The sequence below is a fragment of the Mustela nivalis genome (genome assembly GCF_964662115.1).
Source record: "Mustela nivalis genome assembly, chromosome: 17".
NCBI classification, from domain to species: domain Eukaryota; kingdom Metazoa; phylum Chordata; class Mammalia; order Carnivora; family Mustelidae; genus Mustela; species Mustela nivalis.
In genome coordinates this window covers 38,468,272-38,475,406 of record NC_139036.1, presented here as the reverse complement: position 1 = coordinate 38,475,406, position 7,135 = coordinate 38,468,272, and the positions used below count along the sequence as shown (strand labels likewise).

The window sequence follows — 7,135 nt, the reverse complement described above, 5'->3', positions numbered from 1 at the left end:
AGGGGCGGGGCTTGGTAGCCGTTGTGACGTAGTGGGCGGGGCCAGATGGGATCGGCTCTCCCCTGGGCTTTTAGCCCCGCCCCTGTGCCTTGCTCTGCCCTGTTGCTGTTGCGCCGACGCCGGCTGCTACCCCCGGTGAGTCCCTGGAGTGAAGGAGGGCAATTAGGGGCAGTTGGGCCTTCGGGTTCTCCAAATTCAGATTTCCACCTTGGGCAGGCAGCGGTGCGGCTGGTTTCGGTTTTCACTTCCTTTCATCCTTACAGGGTAACTGTGTGTGTGTGGCGTCATGGGGCCCCTGGAGCCCCTTCCGCGGCCTTGGAGGGTCGAGGGCCAGTTTTCTCCGGAGGAGAGCAGAATTTCAGTGCTTGTGGCCCAGTGGCAGGCTTCTTGAGCAGAAGGGACCCCTCTGACGGGGGTCGGGGGTCCTGACGTCACGGCGTCAACGCCTCCCTCCCCCCGCGGCTCGAGGTCTCGGTAGTTACTTAATCCCTGTCCTTGAGAGCATCAACATCGCTGTTTGCTACGAGGCCGAGTTACACTCTAGGCAAGTTCCCGTCTCTTTGGGCCTCAGTTTCCCTGTCTATTCCCTGATCGCTAGGGTCCCTTTCCTTCAGAGGAGGCCTTCTCTAATCAGAGATATTCTAGGCAGAACAAAGAGCAACTGGAGAGTAATGACCTGCTTCTTTACCGCTGATCTCCGGAAGCCCCTCCCCACCGCTACCGTGAGCCCAGTTTGGGGGCTAACGTTCCCCCATTAAGATTTCAGCGCCTTCCGGGCATGTTAACTTTTTTCTATCACTTGGATTCTTCGCTCCCGATGCAAGCCAACAAGTGGTCATTGCTGGTGCTGAGTAGAATAATACAGATGCTGTGTATTATAACCTACTTCCCTGGTTGCAAAAACCATCAAAAACCGAGGACTTTCAGTGTCTTTGTAGATTATATGTAGAGTACATGATTAGGGAGTATCCAGGTGCCTCACTTTCACAAATATTTCCAAAGGGCCTCTACCTGAAACTCTACCTTTTAGCAGGTATGACAGCTGTGGAGTGAAAAGGACCCCAAGAAAGGTGATTAGAGTTACATAGCCCTAACAGGTATTATCTTTCAAGTCAGATAGTACCTCTAGGGCTCTTTAAACACTTTGTGCTTGTTGATACAATGCCGTGGTTCCTTATTTCCTTAGATGAAAGGAAAGACTGTTAAAACAACCTCTTTCACTTTCTTTTTCTTTCACCTAGGATCATCATTGTAGCTGGAAAGTTTCTTGGAGGTTTTCTAGCTTGATCTGTGCGTTTTACTGATGAGGATACTGAGGCCTAAAAGGAGGTTGTGCGACTTAGCCAAGACGTCAAAGCTAGTTAGTGGCAGACCTAAGATAGGAACCCAGGTCCCTTGGCTCCCGGCCTGGTTTCCCTTTCCAAGGCACTTCAAACCAGTCACCGCCCATGTGACTTCAGCGGTTAGCCCTGTCACCCCTTTTCAAGGAAAAAGTGTACCATCTCAGTTAAGTTAAAGAGAGGATTAGAACACAGCGTTGAGGCTTTCACACAGTTTCTTCTGGTTGCCCACATCTCATATCCCATGACTGTTTTTCTTTCCTTCTCTCCTCCTGGTACTGCTGGCGTGGGATGTCAAACAAGTGGGGGCAACCAATCCCAACAGTTGTTAGTGAGGAGTATTACAGGCCTCCTGGAGGTATACGCGTTCTCTAAGGCACTCTGAAAGATACTAGGTAAAGAACTAAAACGAACTTGGAAATTTGGGTTTAGAACAAGTAGCTCAAGGGGTGCCTGGGTGGCTCAGTGGGTTAAGCCTCTGCCTTTGGCTCAGGTCATGATCTCAAGGTCCTGGGATCAAGCCCCATGTAGGGTGCTCTGCTCAGTGGGGAGCCTGCACCACCCTCTCTCTCTGCCTGCCTCTCTGCCTACTTGTGATCTCTCTTTCTATCAAATAAATAAATAAAATCTTAAAAAACAAAACAAAACAAGTAGCTCAAGAATTTAAAGACAAGGGACGGTGGTGGGTCTTTGCTTTTGCTCAGGGCCTTAGGAGCTACTGTCCAGGTTCTCTGAGGGTGGTTTTGAGCAAGCATCTCTTCCAGGGCCGGGATGAGTGAGATTCAAATCAGTTCATCCGTTTTGCTAATGGCTACTAGTTTAGAAAGTTACATCAGCAGGATGAAGGAATTAGATGAAATGCGGTTTGGATTTTTTTGCTTATCTTTTGTTTTTACTGTTCCCAGATGAATTTATTTGCATTTCTTTCTTGGCTGTGGGAACATTCGGTTTCCTTCTGTGAACTAATCCAGATAAACTACTGATAGTCTTTGATTTCTCTAAAACATGTGCCCACAGGCATAAAAGGCTAAGGTAAAAATGTTGAGCATACTCTACAGTAGAACTTAAGTTGTTTTTTGGGGTTTTTTTTTTTGTTTTTTTGTTTTTTAAAGATTTTACTTATTTATTTGACAGAGATCACAAGTAGCTACAGAGGCAGGCAGAGAGAGAAAGAGAGAGAGAGAGGTGGGGGGCGTGGGGAGCAGGCTCCCTGCTGAGCAGAGAGCCTGATGCAGGACTCAATCCCAGGACCCTGAGATCATGACCTGAGTCAAAGGCAGAGGCTGAACCCACTGAGCCACCCAGGCACCCCAGAATCAGTTATTTTTTAATAAGATTATTTCCTCTTCGTGGTTCACACAAAGGGGAAAAACTTTAGGAAAATTGGTGAATTGACTTGGTTGCGTATTTGCATTGTTAGAACCTGAACCAGGAAGGTTTATAATATTTTTTTAAATTTTCTGCTAAAAAGCATATTAGTGTATTTTACAGATTGGCTCAGAGCAGAGGCTGAATTAGCTGTTCCTTTTCTTCAGGAGAATGTGAGAGAATGTCTGCCCTCATGGAACAGTCCTGGGACTAGTATATTAGGCTTGAAAAGCTCATTAGATGAAAATGTGTCAGGTTTTCATAGAAGCCAGAAGCTGGTTCAGGGGACTCATTTTAAAACATGTTGCCTGTTATTGCATACATCCTCTGAGGACCCTAATCCGTTTGGAAACTGAGCTGGAAAAAAAAAATCAGAGTCCGAGTAAAGTGCTTCTGACAGTCCATAGACTCTCTGCATTATTTCCCCCTACTCAGTGGCTTGCTTTTGGACATCCCCGTTTGTTTTCCCTGCTCACTCATGTGGCTAGTCTTGGGCATGAGAGTAAGAGGAGGGAATTAGGTTGAATACCATCCCATGATTTCTAGGGGGACTAATTCATCCCCTTGCTTTTTTATGACTCCATAGCTCTCCAGGCTTCTAAATTTAACTTTTGCTCTTTTCCTACTTCTTTTCATTTCCCTCCATGGATATGGTCAGAACTAGAAATGGTTGGCAGACAGGTTCTATAGTGGAAGGAGCAGTTAAAGAAGGGGAAGTTGAGGGGCGCCTGGATGACTCAGAGGGTTAAGCCGCTGCCTTCGGTTCAGGTCATAATCTTAGGGTCCTGGGATGAAGTCCTGCATCAGGCTCTCTGCTCAGCAGGGGGCCTGCTTCCCTCCCCACCCCTCTACATACACACCTCTCTCTCTCTCTCTCTCTCTCTCTCTCTGCCTGCCTCTGTGCCTACTTGTGATCTCCGCCAAATAAATGAAATCTATAAAAAAATAATTAAAAAAAAAAAGAAAAAGGGGAAGTTGATGCTTAAGTCATTCTGCTTTTTCTTCCATATCCTCTCTGTCCCCTCCACAAAAGGTCCTTTCTGGATTGTTTTGACAGCAAGGTGATTTCCCCAGCCATTGTCAGAACCTATTTCCCCCAAAGAATCTGATACTGGGAGGGAGGAAAGGGTTTTAAGGGTCACTGACCTTAAAAATTAGTAGTAGATCCCTTCCTTCCAGGAAAAGTTAAATGAGGTAACTCCTCACTGACCCAGTTCAGATTAGCTTGGTTATGCTTGTGGCCTTTCACCCTGTGGCCTTTTGTATTTTCAGCTTTGGTAAGAAGCAGAGAAGCAAAGTCATGGCTGCTCTCCACTCCCAACTCCTCAACCCCTTCCCCACCAGTCTCAGTAGAAGAGAGTTTCCTATTTCAAAAACAATTGAATTCCAAATACCTAGAGAGCCACTAGGTGCCCTCTGAGTCATCCCAGGAAGGTGATGAGATCTCTGAAATGGGAAACTTCATGGAATTTTACTTTCTAAAAAAATTTTTTTGGGAGCACCTGAGTGGCTCAGTGGGTTAATCCTCTGCCTTCAGCTCAGGTCATGATCCCAGGGTCCTGGCATCGAGCCCCACATCGGGCTCTCTGCTCAGCAGGGAGCCTGCTTCCTCCTCTCTCTCTCTCTGCCTGCCTCTCTGCCTACTTGTGATCTCTCTCTGTCAAATAAATAAATAAAATCTTTAAAAAAATTGTTTTTTTAAATTTTTAAAGATTTTATTTATTTATTTGATGGGGGGGGAGCAGGTCCCCACTGAGCAGAGTGCCTCAACCCGAGGACCCCGAGATCACAACCTGAGCCGAAGGCAGAGGTTTAACCCACTGAGCCACCCAGGTGCCCCGGAATATTACATTTCTAATAAGGAACCAAGACAGTGGACTTTTCCATATAGATGATTAGGTGTTCAGATGGATGAAAAGAGCTAGTTTCCACTGGCTATACCTACACTCAGGCCTCAGAAAATGAGCTCTTTTGTGCCTGTGTGTGTGTGAGTGTGCGTGTGTGCGTGTGCACACATGCGTGTCCTTTCTTCAGTGTTCTGTTCATGAGCTTATAGATTGATTGTTTTTCTAGTAGGAAAGAGGGTATACGGAGCCTTCATACCCTTGGCTGGTCTTGCCTTTGAGAGTAACATCCATTTGCAAAACAGCTTGCCAGAGTTTGAGTGTGTAGAAGGTGGGTAATGGAGTGTGAATTTTATGGGTCCTTAAGGAAATCAAATCTGTGCCTTTTGTTTTTTTGGCACTGTGCCACTCGAACCAGCTATGCCAGCTGAACCAGCCATACCAAGAATTGACATAGCACTTGGAGATTATCATCTCTTCACTCTATTTTAGAGAAGAGAAAGCTGAGAAACAGCAGCTTTTCCAAGGGTATCCCACAAATGAAGAGCAGGGCTTAAAAAAGAATTAGCCCCATGGTTATTCCCACCATTGTTTACCTACAAAGCCCCTTCCTTTCACTTTTTGATGAATCCCATGCATTTCACTTATTCTGTGAATAGTTAATCAGCAATTACTATGGGCTAGGCATTATGTCATGTGTCCAGGGGTGATCCTGTTAGGAAGCAAAAGAAGTGAGAGTTGGGCACTTAGGTTAATTAAGAGACAGGCCCCGAAGCCACTCTTACCTGAGTGTTCTTTATGATCCACAGACAACAGATTAAGTCATTTTACAAGCTCAGATGAAAACTGCTCTGTGCTGAGGACAGAGGGCTATGCTGACCTCAGTAAGACTTGAGACTCCTAGGAAAGCGAGGGGTCTGCAAGCTGAGAACTCTGCCTACCCTCCCTTAGCATCCAACAGATCACACAAGCAGCTGCTTATATGAGGAACTAGTTCTGACCTCGACTGGAATGTGACCACCCCCTTCCTCGGAAAAAATGATCTGAGGTTTGAGGTTAAGGATGTGGCAAAATTGTCACAAACCAGAAAGCTAATACATTTCTTGGTTCCTTAGCTCAGTCCCAAGAACAGATAGTTCAGTGCCACCAAAAATCCCCTTGCCTTCTCTATGAGAAAATTGACTACTAGGGGAGTTGGAAGAGGAGGCCTGGTTGCTTAGAGTTCGAAATAAAAGCAAGAAATAAGTAGGGTCAGGCAGGACTAAAAGGGCTGTGTTTTTTGGTTGTACTTATTTTTTTAAAAATTGAGTTGTATACAATCTCCCAACATGTTCCAGCAGCCGAATTTGTAAGGGATCACGTGGTAGTCCCCTGTATGCAGCTCTCCTTCAGCCTCTGTATAACAGCCACGATATTGTTTCCATTTCCCCATGAAATCCTGGGTTGAGGATCCTGGACTCACTAAATGTTAGACTCAGGGAGCACTTAGAAAATGGAACACGTGACTTTGAGAGGCAGGAAGTGTCAGATCTCAGCAATTCAAAAGACTTTATTTCTTTTCTATATTGTTTTTACCTCCCCGATAGTTTGCCATCCTTGAGCACGTTCTATCTGTACTGTGACCTGCAAAGGTGAAATACAGGTTATATCCCCAGTGTTACAAATAGGAATCCGACTTGCCTGCTGTGCTCCAAACATGGGCAGCATCTCTCTCTGTCTCTCATTGCTTTTATGCATGCCATTTCACTCACCTGGAATTTCCTCACCCCCAAATCCTAAGGCTCATCTTCCTTGAGGGCTTTATCCAGGACTCTTCTCACCCCTTAAAGCTCTCCATCATTTTCCTAGCCAGTTTGCATCTCTCCCTCTTTTGAACCCCAGAGCACTTTGCATTGATTTCATTCGTTTGCTGGTCACTCATTTTCTCATCCAATGGCCATATTGCATCAGGACCCTTCCAGGGCGAAGACTATGCCAGAAAACAAAACAAAACACCCCACAATGTTAAGAAAATCACTAACATCTGGCTAGCCCTTTCTTCTTGCAGACTCTGCTCGTACGTTATTCTGTCATTCTACGTATTTCTGCTTTGTGTGATTCTATGGCAGGTAGTGATTTAAAGGCCTGCCGACTTTACATTATTTCAGTTAATGTTCATGAAAAACCAAATGACATAGGTGTTCATAGCCCCTGTCTTATAGATGAGGCAGCAGGCAAAGAGCCCAGCTGATGGCGTGAGTTGCTCAAGCTCATGCGTTTATAGGTAGTGAGGCTTGAATTTGAACTTCACCATTCTGGTTTCAGAGCCCGTGCTTGTCTGATATGCCTGTGCATATGAGATAATCTCTCAACCCTCCCTTTCTTCCTGCACCCATGCCCAGCTCCTAGCAGAGTGCCTTAATATGTATGTGCAAGGACTCAATAGTTACAGGATGAATGGAACTGAAGGTAGAAGCCGAAATGTAGAGCAACTGATACTCAGAAGTCACAGGATTTGATGAGATAAAAAATCAAGACTCTAGGTCTTACTGTTCCCAGCTCCTAGGTGGCCTTGCTTATTTAAGGCATTAGAAGAAGTGCCAC

General features: G+C 45.6%; 1 protein-coding gene across 3 annotated transcripts in view; it reads left to right on the top strand.

Annotated features, from left to right (window-relative positions):
- CALCOCO2 (calcium binding and coiled-coil domain 2) overlaps positions 1-7,135 on the top strand; it is a 23,792-nt gene continuing 16,657 nt past the window's right edge. Inside the window, exon 1 of one of the 3 annotated variants that reach the window (XM_082704771.1) lies at positions 1-148. The gene's annotated coding sequence lies outside the window, so the exon portion shown is untranslated. Of the gene's footprint in view, positions 265-7,135 lie in introns of all 3 variants that reach the window. The other 2 variants (XM_082704769.1, XM_082704770.1) reach the window with 2 other exon arrangements.